We start from the raw sequence: 20,636 nt of genomic DNA on the forward strand, positions 1-20,636 counted from the left end.
AAATGCTAGACAGAGGCCCCCACACAGGCCCAAAGTCTGCAGCTACCTGAGTGTGACTAAGCCATTTAGAGATTATTGTAATTTCATTTCTGCTTTACTGTGAAGTTTGTGACGCACACGAGTGGGTATAAAGGCCAACAATACGTATATTTGCATGTCTGTAGTTCAGTATTTGCAATATTTTGCTAAAAACTACTGTCGGTGCAGCACCATTCTCATGTAACACTTTTCGGAAGAAGAAACAACACTATTTATTTTCCATTTGTTGTACTTTTATTCTCCTTTGTACTTGTATGGGGTCCTTGATTTGGATCTTATTACTGCCAAAAAGTCCCCGACTTCCTTTACTTTTTATGAAAGAGGAATACTTTTGTGAATGTGGAATCCTTCTTTCTTTTTTGACAGAAACAAACGGGAAATTTGCACTTTGGTAAGATTATAGTTTTACTTACCATTACAATTGTTTTGTGTCACTATTTGCTCTCACGCCATATCAGTCTGTGCAAAACTGCTTTTATTTGCCAATGGGACGCATTACAAATGCCTCCTGTGCAGGGGACTTGGACTAATGACTGAAATGTACAGTTTTCACACATTTATATGCACAAAAGAATCATAGCTATAAGGTTGGATTTCCAGCTACACCTTGGACTCCAATGTTCTTTTTTTTTTTTACTTTTTGTGTGTAGTGTTTTGGGTAGTAAGCTTTTGTCTCTGATGTGACATGTTAGTGTGACAAATGTGAATCTGTGAATTTGCAAAATGTCAAGAAGTCATTCAGTTTTCTCACCAAATCCTGAGAAAACAACGTGCCTATTTTTAACCATTTTAACTTTGCTCAGGAGGAGTTTGTTGCTCAGCCCATGCTGCTGTGCCCTGAGGTTAATGACAGGTTTGTCTCACACAACATATAATCGCTGGCAGTTAGCAGAGCAAACGCGTCATTCAGTGACTCACAGCAGAATTCAGTGTTTCTCTGTCTCCTGATATCACACTAACAAAAGAGCTGTAACAAGCCTTTAGTTTAAGAAAAACTACACAACTTTACATCGTTACTTTATCAGATTTTGTTTCAAATTTTATTATGTTTTAGGATCTAGACAGAGAATTAAACTTGGCTAAAAGCTGGATTCAATTACTTACATGGAAATAATGTCAGGCTGCACAGTAACTGATAGAGTAAGAGCTGCATATTTCATAACAACATGATACTGAATGTAGCCAAGGTAGTCATGCTTTTTTTTTTTAAGTTAACCCTAATCGAGAGGTAAATTCCGGGATTTTTCAATTAGAGTTTGGTGATTTTGACAATGATCCTGCAAAACTTCCACATTTTTGGCTTATTTTGGGAGGAGGAACTCATTCTCTGCTGTTAATCTATTCCAAGGATTGGCATCATACAATGGACAGCCACTGTGCAATGCCTATAGGGACCAACTCCATTAATCCAAAAAAGCTAAAGTATGCAGAGTTAGTTATTTACCATTTAATGAAGGAGAACTGCACAATCATATCCAGCTAACGTGCACTTAGCAGTTTATATGAAACTGCTTTTAAAATGTAATTAAATTATTAAAATTTAACTATGTAAAATAAAATAAATTCTGTCAAGGTTCTGTAAAAGTCATTGTGATATGGAGTGTTCTGGATAAATGAGCATATAGGGATGCTTTACTGAGCACTTTGAAATGTAAACAGTGGGAAAGATTAACAGTCTACATGCATGTGTGAAGCTCTAGTTTAACTGCAACACATGTTCTGGTTTTCCATCACAGGATTTCCTCCCCTCCTGTCATGTGCCTCATTACACCACACTGTAATATTTCATCAGCCATTTGACTCAGTGTATACCTCTAAAGCAAACACAAACACATCTAATCTCTGTGAAGCTGGCAAAAAACCCTTTAAACCCCACTTAGGGATAAAAACTCAGGTGCTGCCTGTTGCAGAAACTCTACCACAGGTTTCAGAATCAAAAGGTTTCACATCTTCAAAAACAAAGGTATCAAAGCTAGTACATTACCCCAGGCAACTAAACAGCCTCACAATCCTGGAATGGCTGAACTCCGGGGAAAATAACGTGAGGAGCTTCACCTGACTAAAGTGAAAAGTTGAAAGGCTTGTGCAACGTTCTTGTTAAGGTGTTCATTTAGGGCTTTTTTATTTTTATTTTAGATATGCGGTGCTTCTTTGAGGTTCTGTGTTGCATTGTGTTGCATGTCATTGTTGTGTTGTTTTGTTTTTGTGTTTTTTGCATCGTGTCAGGTTGCTCTCTGTTGCGTTATATTGTTTTCTGCTGTTTTTTAAAATGCACAAAAGTAAGCTGAAAATTTACCTGAAAATCTCTGCAAATTAAAGAGATGCCAATGGTTCTCTAAACAGAGTTTGGTGCACTTGTCAGTTTATAAACTCTGCTGTGTGTCGGAAGAGTTAGAGTCATCAAATACCGTTAGTGATAAAATGGAGTGCTGGTAAAACCCAGCTATTACTAAATGTGATGAAATATCCTACTTTGTGGAAGTGAAATAATAAATTCTCTTTAGAACAGAATAAGTGGCTCAGATAGTTCACTTAGATTGGAAATACTTTTATAAATATGCTGACTCACATCAAACAGTATATGCAGGAATATACCCTGCACCAATATGAACCTCTGGAAAGTTCCCTCTCAAATTTATTGGAAATCAGATGCTCAGAGATTAGTTTCCTGTGTATGAGAAACATTTTGAAGTAATTTGCAGGTGTAGGTACAACTTTGAAAGCAAAAGAGGAAATGATGTTGTACAGCCCTGCAATCCACAGAGGGACAAGGTCTTGGTGGTTGGTTATAGAACATTGTACAATGAGACCACTATTTGCTTCCTATTTTTTCTTTAAAAAATCTAATACAGTCAGTGATTTTTTTTTTAATTCAAAGTTGCTAAAAATGACGGCGCCATAGAATAAAGATTTAAGCACAGGCCAGAACATTCTTCATCAAGTCATTTGAGTGTCTGATTCTAACCACCTCAAATAAATCAAGATTCCATGTTGGACATATTAAAATCTGTTCTTTAAATAAAATAAAAAAATGCTTCTAATCTCCCAGTAACAATTCTGCCTTCTGCCATTAAAACATTACAATATGTTTTCTACTTTACTAAATGTCTGTCGTGGGTGATAATATTTATAAATTGTATGAAATGCACACTGAACTGACATCTGACATTTAAACTCTATAGTGAAAAAACATATTGTGTATTTCCTGATGCCTGACTGTGCCCAAAAAGATACCTTGGTTTCCCAGAAATGGAAACTAAGATATTCCAAAAGAGGAAGTTGCGTTTATCACACTGTAAAGTGCAGTAAACTCATACATCAGAATTTTGCTCATGACTTACAGTCAGCTACAAAGTGGTAAAATGTAATTAGGCTTCTGTAAACGTGTGGATACTTGTCTGAGAAAAAAAAAAGGTGACATACAAACAATAGAGAGAAACATCTGTAACATAATAGTGCAGGCAACCAGAGTTTTTCCTGTTCTATATTTCTATACCATGGTGGTTGCGATGCAGAAAAGTGAAGTATGTTGTTACAGTCCAGGAATGTGTACGTCCCTATAATTGCCTCATATTCACTGACAGCTGAACCGTGGCAGCTTCGGTAGCTGTAAAAATGAACAGATAATTTTGAATCTAACTACAGCATATCTTTTCCTAGAAATATTTTCTTATTGATATTTCGTCAGTCTCCGATTTCCTTTAGTAAATTCAGTGCTTGAACGTAGCGTCATTGTCTAGACACTCCTATGAAAGTGTTTATATTTAGTGAAGCAAGGATGACAGCTCCCGAGAACAAAACTTAATGTTAAGGCTCTTGTTTATGAGGTGGCTACTATTTCAACAAGTTAAAACTGAAATATGTCATAAATGTACACGTAAATATAGTTAAAGCACACTTATACTGTTTAAATATTTACACAGCAGGTACATTTGGTTTTCACTGCATGTTCTAATGTCACCATTATTTATCAGATTAATAATTTCTGCATTATTTTTGAACTGGATCAATTATATCCCCATTTTTAACTTTCAGTTGTTGAGGTGGAGTTGATCTTGTGCTCCTGTCTTATTTTTTTTAACGCTATGATTTTTATGTGCAGCAGCCAATATTATATATAAACTTTAGCTGCATTGTTTTACTTTGTAAAGTGAAATGAAAACATTTCACTTTGCTTTTCTGGTAGACATGATGTTGTCATTTGAAACTGTTTTGATCAGTCGGCTGCATTTAAGTGCCTGGATGGGGACAGAAGAGAGGATGTCAGTGAGGTAAAACAAACAATGTATAGCTGAACTAACATGAGGGCAGCTTATTTGTTTGTGTCTGTCCATTGCCCTATTTCCCCGAATAGGTCTATGAACTTATGATGAAAAAAGCTTCTCAACTTCCTTGTGTACTAAAAATAATAATTGTGTGTAACTGTATTTGGGGTGGCATTTCTGTGTGTGTGCTGGGGATTTACATAGTGTGTCATGCAAAATGCACATCTGTTGATTTTTGTTAGACTCTATTCACAATAAAAAACAAATATTCAGAATGGCTTGAGTATGAATATTAGTCAATTTGAATCCTGCTATCTTCTGTTCAAATCAGTGAGATTTCTTTTAATAGTGATGGTCCCCTCACTTCAGAGGACATTAATATAAAAAACCCTTAACCTAACCTTAAACCAAGAAATTAGCCTGAAATACAATGATTTATATGGTTAAAAATAAACAAACAAAACAAATAAAAAATGACTTGCATTTTGTCCCACAAAGAAAGTCAGTGACAAAACATAAGCCTGACAAATCTATGTCCTCACAACATCAGTAATGCATGTAGAAACACAGAGTTGACTACACTTGACCCCGTGTTTACTCCTGTCCTGTCTGAAATCTCCAGGTACTTTCCATATGGATGGGTCCTCACTTACTGGTAATCACACCACACAGAAAGCTCCGCCTTTTTTTGTTCTCAAGGAACCAATCAGAGATGATTGTGTCTCACAGCCTGAGGTTAATCTGATCTCTTCTGAGAGTGCAAGCTGGTGTAGCTGGTTCTTGAAAAACTTCCCTTCTCTGACTTTCACAAGGTCTTTGAGTAAGATCTAACTCACAATATTCAGACAAACGTTATATGACAAATTAAAACAAAACAAAAAATAATTGTATATATATAGACCTGCACCTGCATTACAGAACACATTACAGAGGCATGGCAATGTAATAAAAATGAGAAATTAGCTGTATGAGGTAGCATGTGGGAAGACTTATTATCTCACCAGCATACACAGCAGTTGACCCAGATTTGCCACCATAGCATAGCATAGAGCCTGCCTCAGAGTTATGGAGTTATATGACTTTAAATACAAATATCTGATTTTAAATTCTTAGCTTTTTCCTTCTGCTAAGCTCAATGGCTCATGCTAGCATCAGAGTGTATAAAGCTATGACTCATACTTCTTCTGTAGTGTATTTCTTCATGGGAATTTTCACTTCACTTCTTGTTTGCAGTTGACACCATTTTTAGGATGGATTTTAGAGGAGTTTAATTTGACACAGTGTGTACTGTGTCTTCACAGTCTGGCTTTAAAAATATAGAGTCATAAAATAAACAGCAGACAATTCATCAAGAATACTTTGTTAGTTCGAGGATGGACCCCCTTCTGCCTTCAGGACTGCTTTACTTATTTATGGCATAGATTCAACAAGGCGCTGGAAATATTTTTGAGATTTTGGTCCATACTGACATGACAGCATCATGCAATTTCTGCAGGTTTGTCAGCTCCCACCCCCATGATGGAAATCTCCAGTCCCACTACATTCCAAAGGTGTTCTGTACGATTGAGATTTAGTGACTGTGGAGGACTTTGGAGTACTCTGAACTCACCATCATGTTGACCTTAGTGACAATGTTGGTTATTCTATTGGAATTAGCCAAACGTTGAAGGATCAGCCTGCAGCCTGAGCAGTTGATACAAGGCAGAATGGTTCCATGCTTTAATATTGTTTATACCAAATGACCTTACCATCCAAATGTCACAGCAAAAATTCTTCTAGAATTTAGATTGGATCCTTTAGACCAGGCAATTAGTTTTCATTCGTCTGTTGTCCAATTTTGATGAGCCTGTGTAAATTATATCCTCAGTTTTCTGTTTTTAGTCAGCAGGGGTGGTACCCAGTGTTGTCTTCTGCTCCTTGAGCCCATCTGCTTCAAGGTTTCACTTGCTGTACATTCAGAGATGTCCTTACTATTGCCTTCCTATTAGCACAAAGCTCATAACTTGGAGCAGCTAAAAACCATGCTATAGTAAAAATGTCTTTCTGTCCCTTTCTGATCCTCAGTTTAAACAGCCATCTAGCCCATGTCTGTTTGCATAGAGCTGCTGTCACGCGATTGGTCAATTAGACTTGCAAGTAGTTGAACTAGTGTACCTAATGAAGTGGCCGGTTAGTGTACAAGATTCCTTTTAGATACTTAGCATTGCATTCTGTAAAATGGCTTTCTCTCAACTAGACTACCAAAAATACCAGCACTTACAGCAGCAGCCTCCTTGGAGAAATGATGACTCAGAATGGTAATTTTATAGTAGTCATTAGCCTGACTTACATTAGAAGTCTATTAATTTAATTGGGTGCAATCGGAACTTGACATCCGAGTTTCATGAATGCAGTCACCCTCTTATAAAGCAGAGCTTAGTCAAAGGTTTAATACCAAGACACACAGATGGATGAAGTTTTTTTTTTTTTTTAGAAAAGCACAAAACAAGTATTTTTTTATTTGTAGAGGTGAATGGTTCTTGAGCTGAAAGTATATCTGGCAGAGAAAAATACCTCTGCAAAGAAAGTAAATATCAAGCTGTCCCGAAGTTGTTATCACTGATACCTAAGGAATGAAAGCATTTTTTTTTTACCAAGGTGAATTCTTGTCCCATATGAAAGTACCTGGCAGCAAAGCTAGCTCTGATTCTCATTCAAACAACAATAAAAAACCCACCAGCACAGAAGCATGCATAAACCTGTATGCACTCAACTGAATGTACCTTAAAGTTAAAAAAAAATTCAGTGCCCTCTGCACTGAATTTCCCCTAAAATTTCTCCTCATAATCACATTACTGTATTGAATGTGATGCTGTCTATGACACATCACAGGATTTTCCTTGCTTACTTTTCTATTTATAATGAGAATAGAAACTGCCAATCCAAAGACTGGGCTAAACTTTGAAAAAATGACAAAATCGTGGCTTCTTTCACATTCTAAATGGAGAGCTACATACTATCACTGAACAAAATTACTTATGCATGAGCTGGTTAAAATAACAACACCAGGTTTAATTGGAAAAGCTTGTTTTTGTATTATTGTAGGGTCTTTTATCTTACAATATAATGTGCCTTGAGGCAGCTGTTGTTGTCATTTGGTGCTATATAAATGGAATTGAACAGAAATGAATGGTAATGCCAATGGATATTGTCACTGAGCTTCCTTCTATTGAATGACAGACAGTTGTGAAGACTTTCAGTTTCACTTACCCAACCCATAACCTCTGCAAAACAAACAAAAACCAAAAGAGCTGTTAAGACACAAAAGATAGCATTAGATATCATTACAACAATTTTACAGTAGGAATGTGGGGGGAGCAAAACTACTTCTATGTTACAATGGGAAATGCTTATATCAGGCAGGGCCAATGATTCAAATTATGAGGTTATTCCTGTGATCCAAAGGCTTGAGTTGAGGAGCTGCTCAGAGGACTAGTTAAAAAAAATAGGATTATTGAACTACAAATCATATAAAGCTACACCAGTATTTAAAAAATTAAAAATATCACTTCAATAAATACATGAAGCAGTAATTTTTGTGGTTTTGTCACAAAGGTAAGCAAACTAATGTGATGCATGCCTACACTCTACTTTGTCTTGGTTATTTGTTTTGTCTGTAAACACTCTATAGTGAAATGTTTATCGGGATATGTTTAGAGCTGAAATTCATGAGATATTAACACAAAACATTCCTGCTGAGCATTTTGTAGCATTTTCCACTGACACTGGAGTGAGTATAGATGTTATCTTTTGTTCCACCAAGGCGAGACCTCAAACACAAGGAACTGACAGAAGCACGCCCTTACGCCGTTTTTGCCGCCTAATAAAAATCCTCTTAACAAAACACCATGGAACAATATTTTCTATTTTTTATTTTTAGGTAAATAAATTCCTCCACCAAGTGATAAAGGACGAGTCTCGAGTAAAATAAACTATACCCATCAAGTAGTTTAAAACAAAACACGAGCTTCGCATAGATCCTTACACTTGCAGCTGTGTGTGTGGGTGCAGGGGAATCCCTGTATGAAGCCGCAGAATATTTACAACCAGATAAACTGTTTATCACTGGTTAATGGTGGACATTTTATGGTAGATTATGAACCAAAATAAACAAGATTGTTGTCAATGTTTAGTCAATTTTACAGCTGCTCCCTTCCAGCTATTTCCAGTCTTTGTGTACATTTTACTTCTCAATGATTTTGTTATTTATTGACATGATGCTCGTAGAGTCGTCAGCAAAGGCAGATTCATGTCAAAATTTGCCCGAACAACTTTAATATATCAGGCAAGAATGCTTAAGATAACAAAGATGAAGTGGATGCTTCATTGTATTATTTTTGTACCATATTTTCCTGGTATCATGTAGTGGTCCAATATTTAATGTCTTACCCATATACTGTATTCCTGCACTGCGAGTTCCTATAAACAATATATTGTGTTCAGGCAGCAGCTGAAATGTGTTTTGCTCACTTTTTATCTGTACTGTTTTTGTATCAAAATAATCAGTGTAGCACGATATTTAACAATTGGTAAACTTCAATATACCTACTCTATTTTATTGGACATTTTTTTGGACTTTCAATCTGTGTTCCTCTAGTGGCACACAGGGAGAGAGAGGAAAACCTGCAGCACTTTATATTCTAAGTTAAAGGTCCTACAATGTTAGAAAGAAACCCCAACAATCACACAACTCTCTGTGAGCAAGTAGTTGGTGACAGTGGGAAGATAAAACTCCCTTTTACCGGAAGAAACCTTTAGCTGAACCAGGCTAAGCGAGACGCAGCCATCCACTATGACTGGTTGGGGATGAAGGGAGTGCAGAAAGCAGCTCTGTGTGTGAGCATTGATGGAAAACACTTTGGTTGATATTGTGGTTGTCTGACAAAGGTAAAGCTACTGTTTGATTTGTATTGACTATTTTGAAGTTTGAACTGCATCTAGTAGTTTTTCTCTAAGTCAACATTTAGTTAAGGTGACAGAACACGTAAGGAGAAATGTGAAGAAAACAGGAAAAACATTTAAAACATTAAAATAAACAGGAATGGTAAGAAAGCTTTATTATAATGTACAAAAGTAATCCTTTGTCACTGGATGAAATTACAAATCATATTTCATTTCTGTATTCAGACTGTAACAACTGTAAGACTCTTGAAAATAGTCAGTCTGCAGCTTATTAGTTAATAGCTAAAGTTAAAACTGCTCTCCTTTCATTAACTATGACACAGTCATTCATTTTCTTCTTTTCTATGGTGTTTCTCAGGAACATAAACATTCACACTTGTCATTGGTTGTCATGTCCACCAATGAGACACTGTTGCCTGGTGATTCAGATACTTCTCACCAGTCAGCTGTCTACTTTTATTTATTCACTGTGACTCATCTCCCTAGCATTAATGTGGCTGCTGATTGGGGGATTCAAAATACCTGTCTCTGTCTGTGATTGGTTGGGCTATTCTTGTAGAGCTATATAAACAGAGCTGAGATTTTGTGACCATGCTCAGAGTGAAGTAAGCATACCCACTGCATGTGCCAGCTGAATAAAAGTGAAGAGATTGGAAAGTGATTCTTTGGCACATATAGTCACATCTTGATTTCCAATTTGATAATTAGATAACGTTTTATCCATCCAGAAAAAAACATGAAATAGAGGTGAAAAACTTGCTTGCTTTTCCTTCAAGTCTACAGCAAATAAATGCAGGGATATATTTGGTTTTCAAATATTAGTTTTCAATTTGTAATAAAATAAAAAAAAAAAACTACTAAGCTTACTAGTTTTTAGAGGGAGGTGAACCTGCTTAAAAAGAAAAATAAAGACACCCAAATTAAGGGAAAAATTTTATTTCTTAATGGCTTCATACACACATAGTCACCTGAATACATTTCTTGACAAATTTTAAGTTGCAGATGAAATAAAGTTCATAATATAAAGCCTAAAAGCCAGCCTTGCCCAATTTTATGAGCACCCAAAATTGTGCTTGTGGACACAATACGGTCATTGTGGTCCAGTCCTATAGAAGCTCTCTGGCACTTTTAATTTTTGCATATTTGTCACAATTACATGATCAAACAAAAATATAAAAAAAAATCCGTTTTTAAATTAAGATTTATTATATTAAGAGGGTTAACATATCCAAACCTGTCTGGCCAAGTGTGAAAAACTAATTTACCCCTTGTTAAAACATGATTTAACTGTGAGTCATCATGTGTTTTTTTTGAGAAGCTGATTTCAGTTTCACTATCCACAGGCTAAAAGATCTCAAAAAACAATGCAGCATGCTACGATCTAATGAAACAGCTGAACAACATCTCATTGACATCTATTAGTCTGGAAAGGGTTACTATCTAAGGTTTTGGGACACCAGTAAATCGCAGTAAGAGCCATTATCCATAAATGGCAAAAACCTGGAATTGGTGAACTTTCCCAAGAGTGGCTGGCTTACCAACATTACTCCAAGAGCACATCTCATCTAATAGGTCACTAAAGAATTCTAAACAGCATCTAAAGAGCAATAGGTCTTACTTGCCTTAGATAAGGTCAGTGTATCCATGAGAAAGTTAAAAGGTGAAACCACTGCTGACCAAAAGAAATGAAAGAATTAATTTGACATTTGTTAAAAAAAACCTTGATGAGTCTCAAGATTTTTGGGAATTTTTTCTGTGGACAAATGAGACACGTGGAAATTTTTGGAGCCTTGGAGTTCCATATCTGACGTAAAACTAACAGCATTTCACAAAAAGAATATCGTACCAACAGTCACATATGGTGGTGATAGTATAATGCTTTGCTGCTTTATGACCTGGATGACTTGCTGTAACTGATGGAACCATGAATTCTGCTCTCTACCTAAAAATCCTAAAGGAGAATGTCCAATCATCAGTTCATGCCTTGAAGCTCAACCATACTTGGCTTATGCAGCAGGACAATGATAAGAAAATACACCAGCAAGTCCACCTCTGAATGGCTCAGAAATAAATAAATAAATAATGGAGTGGCCTAGTCAAAGACCAAACTCATATCCAATCAGGCTGTTCACACCTGTAAGTTTGATAGACTTTTCCCTTAATGAATCATCATTAAAATACGGAGCCCCGCAAGGGACATGGGAGGAAAAAAAATTACGATGAACTTTTGCGAGATCTCGCAAAACAAACTCGGGATCTCGCAAAAGTTTTGCGAGATCTCGCAAAAGTTGAATTCCAACAATGGCGGCAGCTACTTAGTTGTAATATTACTCTTTCTGGGTCACAAAATAAACTTTTAAGATATTTTGAGGCGTGAATGTAGTTGTGTAAACGTCAACTATCTGCTCGGTTTACAAGACATCACATATTTGCAAAAGTGCTCCGGCGTTTTAGGAGATCTGACACCCACCATCTTGAAGCTAACGGGAGGTCGAGACCTACTACAGCCGGGAGGAACACCGCTCTCCCGGCACATCGTGCCTCGACCTCCCGGTTGGCTTCGAGCTGGCAGCCTTCGAAGAATGCGGCTAAAAGTTTTGCGAGATCCCGAGTTTGTTTTGCGAGATCCCGAGTTTGTTTTGCAAAAGTTTTGCGAGATCCCGAGTTTGTTTTGCGAGATTTGCGCAAAAGTCCGTCTTAATTTTTTTTTCTCCCATGTCCCTTGCGGGGCTCCGTATTAAAAAAATGCATGTTGTATTTACTGAGGTTATCTTTGTTACAGTACCCAGTGTTTGTCTTTGGATTCTGGTTTATTTGAGATTTAGTGTATATTCTTGGTTCTGGCTCTTTTAGTTGTTTTTCTGCTTTGTCTAATATTTGTAGTTTCTGGTCTTGGTTTTGTCATCTGGTCTTTAGGTTCAGTTTCCTCTGTGTTCCACGGTCCTTGTTTTGTCAGCCTTGTCATCATGTTTGAGTCTTGTCTCCACCTTTGTTGTTCCCTTTCTGTCTCCCTAGTTAGTGTTCCTCCGGTCCCATTGTCAAGCCCGTCATAGTCTTTGTCTCCGTGGTTATTTGTACTTCCTGTTTTATTTTGAGAGTCGCCTGTGTTCAGCATGTTCAGTTATGCTTTCCCTGTCCTGTTAGTCTGTATTAGTTCCAGGTCCTGTTTCCCATCCTCTCATTAACCTGTGTATATTTAAGCTCTCTGTTTTTCTCTGCTCATTGTAGCATCATCCCCACGGTCGCTTCGTCTCCCTTGTTAATTTTATTTTAATTTTTTTAAAGAAATCCGTAAGGGGGTAAATACTTTTCACAGCACTGTACATTTGCACATCTAAAGTAGGCATCTGAATCTGAAAACACATTAGAATCAGATTATGCCTATAGGTATATGTCATAATATAGTAATAAAATTATAATAAAGAAAAATTTGTATTAATAAAATAATATACCTACCATAAAACTGTTTTTAACAACACATTCTCTTCATCCCTGTTTAACCTTATTTTTTCCTTTTGAAAAGCAGCTCAACAAGTAGCGATATATTTATGCCATGCTCTTTGAAATTATGTCATGGTAGATTGTATTGTCCACTGAAAGGTTGATAATGGTCTTGGCATTCATGTGAATGTTCATTTCTAATGTACCACCTATCTAAACACTGTTCCACAGCCTTGAATGGCTGTGGTATTCCCTGATGGCACTATGGCCTCTTTCAGCAGGAGCATCCTGCCTTTGAGGTAGACGTTTTGACCTGGAGGTGTTCATTCTATTTAGTCACAATGACTCATCCTTCTCACACTGCCAACCCAGCAGTTCATCTTCTACACACTGAATAGCGATTCTTGTACAGATATACAAACACAGCAGAGACTTTGCAGATTTGTTTACAGAAAGAGAGCAGGGCAGAGAGAGGCTTTTTTAAATTCAGATTTGCTAAAGAGAAAATCTTGTAAATTTTCTAATGATAGCCATTGTTCCCACATTCAGCCTATAAACCAGGGGTGGGCAATGAATTTTACCATGGGGATAAATGAGAAACTGGGACTTTTGTAGAGGCCTAGACCAACAAGTTCACTAAATTCTGCTCAATATTAATTTTAGCTCTTTATAAGCTTATTGGTGTGGTGTCCAACAACAGTCCAAGTTTTTTCATGTGGCCCTTTGGGAAAATCAATTGACCACCCCTGCTTTAAACTACTCCAGGTTACAGAGGAATATAAAACATCATTAAATTATAAACACACACACACTGTCATGTTTCCATATCCTTGTGGGGACATCTAACTGACATAATGCTTTCCCTAGCTGCCTACCCTAACCACCAAAAATGAAAGCCTAACCCTAACATAACTAAATTTTAACCCTGACACTAAAACCACCTTTTGAGTCTCAAAAATGCCTTTAAACACATAGGGATGTGGATTTTGTCCCCATAAGGGCTGTTGGTCACCACAAGTATAGTAAACTTCAATTTTTGGTCCTCACAAAGATATATAAACCTAGTACACACACACACACTCAAACAAATGAATGCTAAATCCTGATGCATCTTTTAACTGGCAAAAAGATGGCAGAAGATCTCAGATCAATCGGTGTTTTGCTAAAAAAAAAATTAGTATGAGGGCAAATCTCCTAGCTTACCAATTTTAATTTTATTTAGCTTATAGAGCACATAAATACTTCTAGGTTACAAAGGATTTCCTGCTAATGTTTTGGTGCCCAGCTTTAGAGGTCTTGTTGAATTCATGGCTCATCTAGCAAGTGGCTGTTTTTGCAAATGCAGTGAGTTTACTATACTCAGTTTACTATCCTGAGTATAGTTTACTATCCTTTACTATAACATATGATCCAGGGGTAAAGTGCTCCATGCCACCTGCTCTCTCTCATTTCTCTATCCTTGCCAGATTTGCAGTGCATAGTCATTGCAGGAGCCCATAAATTCAAGAAACCTGCATATGCCCCCTTCATAATGAGCACCTCATGCCCAGTCATAGCTCTTCTGATGGTGGTGCACTTGAAGTTTTCAAAAGCACATCTGTTGTTATATATCACACTTTTTTCTGTCCCTTGTTACAGGTTTTGTTGCTTAAAGGATTTGGGCTCTTTTTATAGCTCATTCTTGCATGTTAGTTTTCCTGGTTCTGATTTTTTATTTGACTTGAAACTTCCTCATGGGTGCCCAAAGTGGTTTTCATATGTGCAAAATTCTCCAAATGCCCAAAGCTGACTTGTTAAATCTTAATTACTGAAGGCTACTACAAAATACAAAATCAGACTGAAAAAAATAAACTATTTCAATATGGACTTTTGACACAGCCCTTTAACAAACAAAATTTATCTAGTCCTTGCTGAAGTTTTTAAATGCAGGGCTTGGTTTGGAATGTAAATACATGTAAATGTATTGTCCACTAAATAAATAAGGACAGGTCCAGAAAGCACTTCTCATCTTATATCCCTGACACGAAAAAGGAATTGCTACACTTCCGGATGACATCACACATGACTACGTCAGTGTGAGTATGACTGTGCAGTTTCAGATTTCAACACGTCCGCCTGATGTCCGGTTTGTTAAAAAACAAAAAGAAAAGAAAGTCAGCACCTTCCCTAAACTCACCAGCAGCCTTACTACACCATATTGGGGGATGTATACGTATGTGTCTTCATGCCTCCTCCTCTAAACCATTTTAACCAGAGTCTTCATTTTCATGTGTATGTGGGTTGCAAAAGACTTTTTATGCCAATGGTTATTTTTTTGCAAAATGCAAGGGAAAAACATTTTCTTTACTTTGAACAGAAGAAAACCAGTGACCGCATGTCTTTTTCATGACAGGAAAGCACTAGTTTGTGTCTCGTTTTGTTCCAAGTGAGTAAACAATTTTTAGACAGATCATAATTGAATTTAGATGTTGTGAATGTAGACACGTTTTCATCTTTTCTCATTAGACTTTGATATCACAAAAACACAGAGTGCAAAGCAACAAACTAACAAAAATAGATCTGACATTTAACGTTTGCAATGGCCACACCATATGTCCCACACCACTGATGCAAATCTTATCTACTCAACAACTTTCAAAATAGCACATTGTGTCACATTTGTATGTGTGTATCTGTGTGTGGTTTCACATGTCAGGACTGGATTCTAATCACTTTGTTTCAAATTAGTGTGACCATTGAGCACTACGCAGAGTTCCAACTTTACACATTTTAACCTTGACAGTTAACGAAAGTGGTCACGAAATATGAAATATGAACTCTTTATTAGTCACAGTCTCTCTGAACACATTTCAAAAGCTTTCCCTTATGATTCAGCTTGTAAACCAGCTATCATTTGGAGCTGTAACTTCATTCCAGAGGAAAAATAAAATAAAATGTTTAAATAAAACTGTAAACTGTGGGCGGCATTACAAACCCTTCTGACCAAATCGAGTTTTCCTTTCAGGCAAAGATGCCATATGGAGTGCCAGTGGTTAGATCTATGCCTCAGCTCTTCCTCTTTGATAAACATATTTCACTGAACTACTAGCGTCAACAATGACAAGGAAAAAAAAGAATGTCTTCAGAGATAACGCTTGATTAGTTGACAACTACTTTATAAAACGAATGACTTGTTTCTGACACATTACACAGTAATTCACCTTTAAATGGCAGTTCTAATTTGTTACAAGTTGCATGTATTTCTCTTTGTGGTGTCCAAAGTAAAAAGTCCCCTTTTGCAACATTATTTTGCTTTGATTGTGCTTATTACTGATCATGATGAGAACATGTTGTTATTGACGGGTCATAACATGTTAATCCTAAACGTATCTGAAATATATGTATTGCAAAAATATTAACATGTTGCCTTATGATGTCTACTGTTTCAATACAATATCTACTCATAGTTGAACTGTACTCTACATAGTTTTTAAGCATGATTAAGTATGAAGGTTAGGAAAAGTTTTGTATTTTCTAATCTCATGTTTGCATTATTTTCATGCATGAAAGGACATTGGGATATTGTCCAGAGTTGTTCTCTTTCACATGTACTGGAGCACGTGGTGAGAGATGGTCTCTCTTCTGGAAATATTACATTTGGTTTTGATAAGAGTACTAGCTGGATAGTGTGCAGTAGGCAGGACACATAATGTGCATAATAATGCAAATTCTTCAGACTGCTGTTTTTGCTAAGAGATGCCAATTAGATGCCACATGGGCTAGACCTGGTTGTATCTGATGATTGGGTCAGATCCTTGTCAAATGCAGATGCATCACAAAAGTGTTGAGAAGACTTCAGGACTACAGTGCATGTGGGGAAAATGACTTGAGAAATTACATTCAGAATAAACTTGTCAATAATTGAAACACTACATTTTTGAACCGTAGTAGAGTTTGCATAAGGTTAGGCTGGATGATAGGGTGTACAAAGTGTGTGACTCAGTCCCATCTGTGGCGAGTAATAAGCAAAAAATTGTGTCATGTCAGGAGTCACAATCTTTACCTAAATTTAAAATGAAATGCTGTGAGTGCTTAAAAAGGTTTAATAAAGCTTTAATCACTGCAAATGGAAAGTTGTTGGTGGTGGACTTGCCAAATATTGTAATTTTTGTCTTATTAATCAGAAACTGATTGCACTATGCTTCCCTCGAAACACATTTGCTGTTGCAATTTATTTGCATAAGGAAGTTGTAGAAAATGGCACAAGTTTGTCTTGTGACAGTGGAAGTGGATGTTTGATATATAATACTCCTGATTCTAGTCTGGCTTTTCTACAGAAAGGAGAACTTCGAGAGGATTACATTGTAGAATAAAGTAGTGTCCTAAGCTAAACTAACTCCACTCCATTTACTCTTAAATATACTTAACTGTGCAACCATAAAATGAAGCACCTGGAAGCCCTTGGTTTTTTCCATTAAATGTTGTTGCTGAATGAAATCATAAGTCTTTATTTACTGTACTGTTAAGTGTGTCATTATACTGGAGAAATGATTGCTCAGAACAATTTCATCTGCTGTGTTGCCTTCCTTGAGCTGTGGGATCGAGGCCAGACCAGGTGTCCTTTTTTTCTACCCAGCTAGGCAGGAGTTTCAGAAAACTGAGTCAAACAGAAAGAGAAACTAAATCAAAAATATTTCTCACATGAATCTTTCCATTCCTGTCTTAAAGTCTGCAGAAACACCTTCCTTCCTTCCTGTCTTCTTCCTCCTTCTGTATTTTGTGTCTTAGCTGATGACATTTAAGCCTGAAAAGTCTTCATCATACTTCAACCCTACTGCAAATATTTTGATTTAGACAGACAAATTATGTTAAAAAAAAAAACCAACAACAACAACAACAAAAAGAGTACTACTTTGGTAATAATAGGTCAAATACTGGCAAACATTTTAGCCAAATTATAGAAAACCAGACCTCACAGAGTTACAGTTGCAGATTTGTTTTGGAATAACATGCACCACCCCAAAGTCAGTTTGTAGAATGTGATAGAATGTCAATTAGTCCAAATATGTGTCTTTTAAATATATTTTTTCTGTATAAATTTTAACTGTATACATTTTTGTCATACAGAGTATAAATCTTATTCTGAACCTTTCAAAACATAGTTTAAGGTTCCTTTCACATCATGTTGTAGATCTCATTTTATATACCCATGATTGTGAGTAAACCCTTCTTTGGCATCACTCCTTCCTTCAGCTGACTCTGACTGGCTGGTTTTACTCATGTCCTAGTTGCTTAAAAAAAAAGAACAAAAAGAAAAGCATCACACTGCAAATATGCTTCTTCGGAAAGATGACCATGAATGCATCAGAACCTTGTCATTTAGTAAATGACTGAAACTAACCCGAATCATCAATACTGTTTGCCAAGCACAGTGTCTGCTGGTTTGTTTTATGAACACCATGGCATGCTGGAGGCTGCTAACTGTTGCTAAATAAAATTGGCTGCAAAAAAGACACTGATTTGTCTGCAAACACTTGCCAACTACTTGCAGAACAGAAGTAAACCTAAGAGAAACTGCACCACAAACACAAAATTAACAATGTTGACCGTCAAATCCAAAGTTTGCCTTACCATTGCAATCAACATGGTTCAAAAGGTACAACTTTTATTTTGAAGGCAAATTTCTGGTTTGTGCCACACTTAAGTAGTTGGCAATTTTTAGCAGAGAGGTTGACATCATCCATGCAAACGACAGGTGACTACAGCAATCTGTCTGCAAGCAAACCAACTGCAAAGAGGTTTTCAATGCAGTAACATACCTCTGTGCACCAGATTAAGCCTGGTGACTCCCATCTCCAACTGGTTGGGAAACACACACTTTTCATACTCCACCTGTTGTTGCCAAGGGGTTAGTGACCAGTCTCTGTGCCTGCATGATTGGGACTTTAGCAACCACTCGCTGAAGATACCAGGTATGCATACTTTTTCTTAAAGACTAGTGGTGTCCAGGAGGTTACCAACTTGCTCCAGGACTGTGTGACTGGAGCCCAAACTTTACCACATTTAGCAAAAAATATAAAAGTCAACAATGTACAGTGATTTCTCATAGTTTGAGTGATAGTTATGACAGGGCAGGTTATGTTGTCTGCTAACACTGGAGTCAGATCAGATATTGTTTCTGTTTGTTTTTCTAGAGCAGATTTTCAACATTTTGATGACCAAGTCCCGCTTTAAGGAACCAGCACATAGCTAAAAGCTGTAAAATCCACTTTAATATAGTATTTCTGATTTGTTTGTTAGTGTTTTATGTTGGTTTAGCTGTTTTATATTTTTTAACCATTAGTGAGGTGGCTGTTGGATTCCTTGACACCAACTGTAGTCTGTTTTCAAAGTCAGTGTATGAAAACTCAAAAGATTTGAAATGGTCTCATTCTGCCCTGCTGTTTTATAGTATGATATGAACTGTAGATGACTTAAACGTACAGCAGTACACTTTCCTTTCTCTCCGTTCCCCCACAAGCCAAATAAATTGTTGGCACCACTGACACTCAGGCTGTATTTTGGAAGCACAGGAAAAACAATGAATGTTATCATTTCAATTGAAAAACAGGTTAAATAATTAGCAATGTGGACATGAGTGTTTCTCATCTTCTGCGATAGATAGATTCAACTTTGAAAAGCTCACATAGTTATTAGGAGGAAGTATAGTATTTTGGTTAATTGATTTTCTTATTTGAAAACAATCAATTATAAACAATAAAAATCCAAAAAGCATTTACTACAATGTGAGACTAAGAAAAGCTGCACATTTTCACATTTATCTATCAAATCAGCCATTGCATGAATCATCTCTGCAGCTCCGATGTTGATCATAGTTAAGAAGTTAAATTTAATTACTAGAAATATACAAAATGTTTGACATTTTGATGTTTAGCCACCATGCCTTCCTCCATAAAAGGGTTGCTGGTACTCAAATGTCCTACTTCTGCATTTAGTTCTGAGACATTATAGACATGATTGGCACAACCCAAAGAGGTCATTTATCAGTAAAATATAAGCATATATAACATAATAAAACACGCCATATTTATTTTTCCCAAGCAACGTTTCCTCATATTTAATGTGGGTAAATTTAACAATATTCTATAAAAAGATTTCTGTGGCAGCACCCTTTGGCTTTGCTTGCTTTCTCTTTCTTATTGTCAAAAAAAACCCATTAGCTTATAGGTATATATATATATATTAATATATACGTTCCACTTTTTAAAGTTATTTCTCCTTTTCTTATTATGATACTTCCCTTTTACATGATTTATCTAGAGTTACATGTAGTTGGCAGCTCTAACCAGAGTACAGATTTTTTTCTTTTGACAGTACAGATGAGCTAGTAACTGCATGTTTAATGTTCTCTTATGTTCTGCTATCTGTTTTTACAGATGTCTTGCTGCTGCTTTTCATGCCTGATGCATTCTTAACACATGCAGAAGGGCAGAGAGGTCATTAGTGCCACATAAGATGATTAATGTATGCAGTTTTAGGCTATACTGCAAATAATTATATTCATATATATGGTGAAGAGACCTAATGAAAAAGTGACTGCATTTGTATTATTGGCTGAGACTGTTTTCATATTCATGATGACACTGGTAACTCTAGTATCACAAATTACTGTGTTAAGCTGTTTGCTTCATTAATATACTGGCCTACATATGCAGTTACATGATTACCTAATTTATTACGTGTTGTGAAGGCGGTTCATAATCAGCCCATAAATTCTGGAGGTTGTCCTATATCCTGCTGAGGATGACTATTTCTTCATAGATAAGAATGGTTGCTACCATGGAAAACCCCACTGTCAAGGGCGGAGGAAACAATAAGGGGATGCACTCCAGATTCAGTATCTGAGTTTATGAACAAGTGTTAGTTTGCTGCATTTTGTTGAATTAACATCAGATCAGAGAACTGCACCTG

General features: G+C 36.6%; 1 long non-coding RNA gene across 1 annotated transcript in view; it reads right to left on the minus strand.

Annotated features, from left to right (window-relative positions):
* LOC102792925 (uncharacterized) overlaps positions 1-20,636 on the minus strand; it is a 118,775-nt gene that overhangs the window by 17,574 nt on the left and 80,565 nt on the right. The window lies entirely within an intron of this gene.

This window comes from Neolamprologus brichardi, chromosome 13, assembly GCF_056152115.1.
Source record: "Neolamprologus brichardi isolate AB-2024 chromosome 13, ASM5615211v1, whole genome shotgun sequence".
Lineage (NCBI taxonomy): Eukaryota > Metazoa > Chordata > Actinopteri > Cichliformes > Cichlidae > Neolamprologus > Neolamprologus brichardi.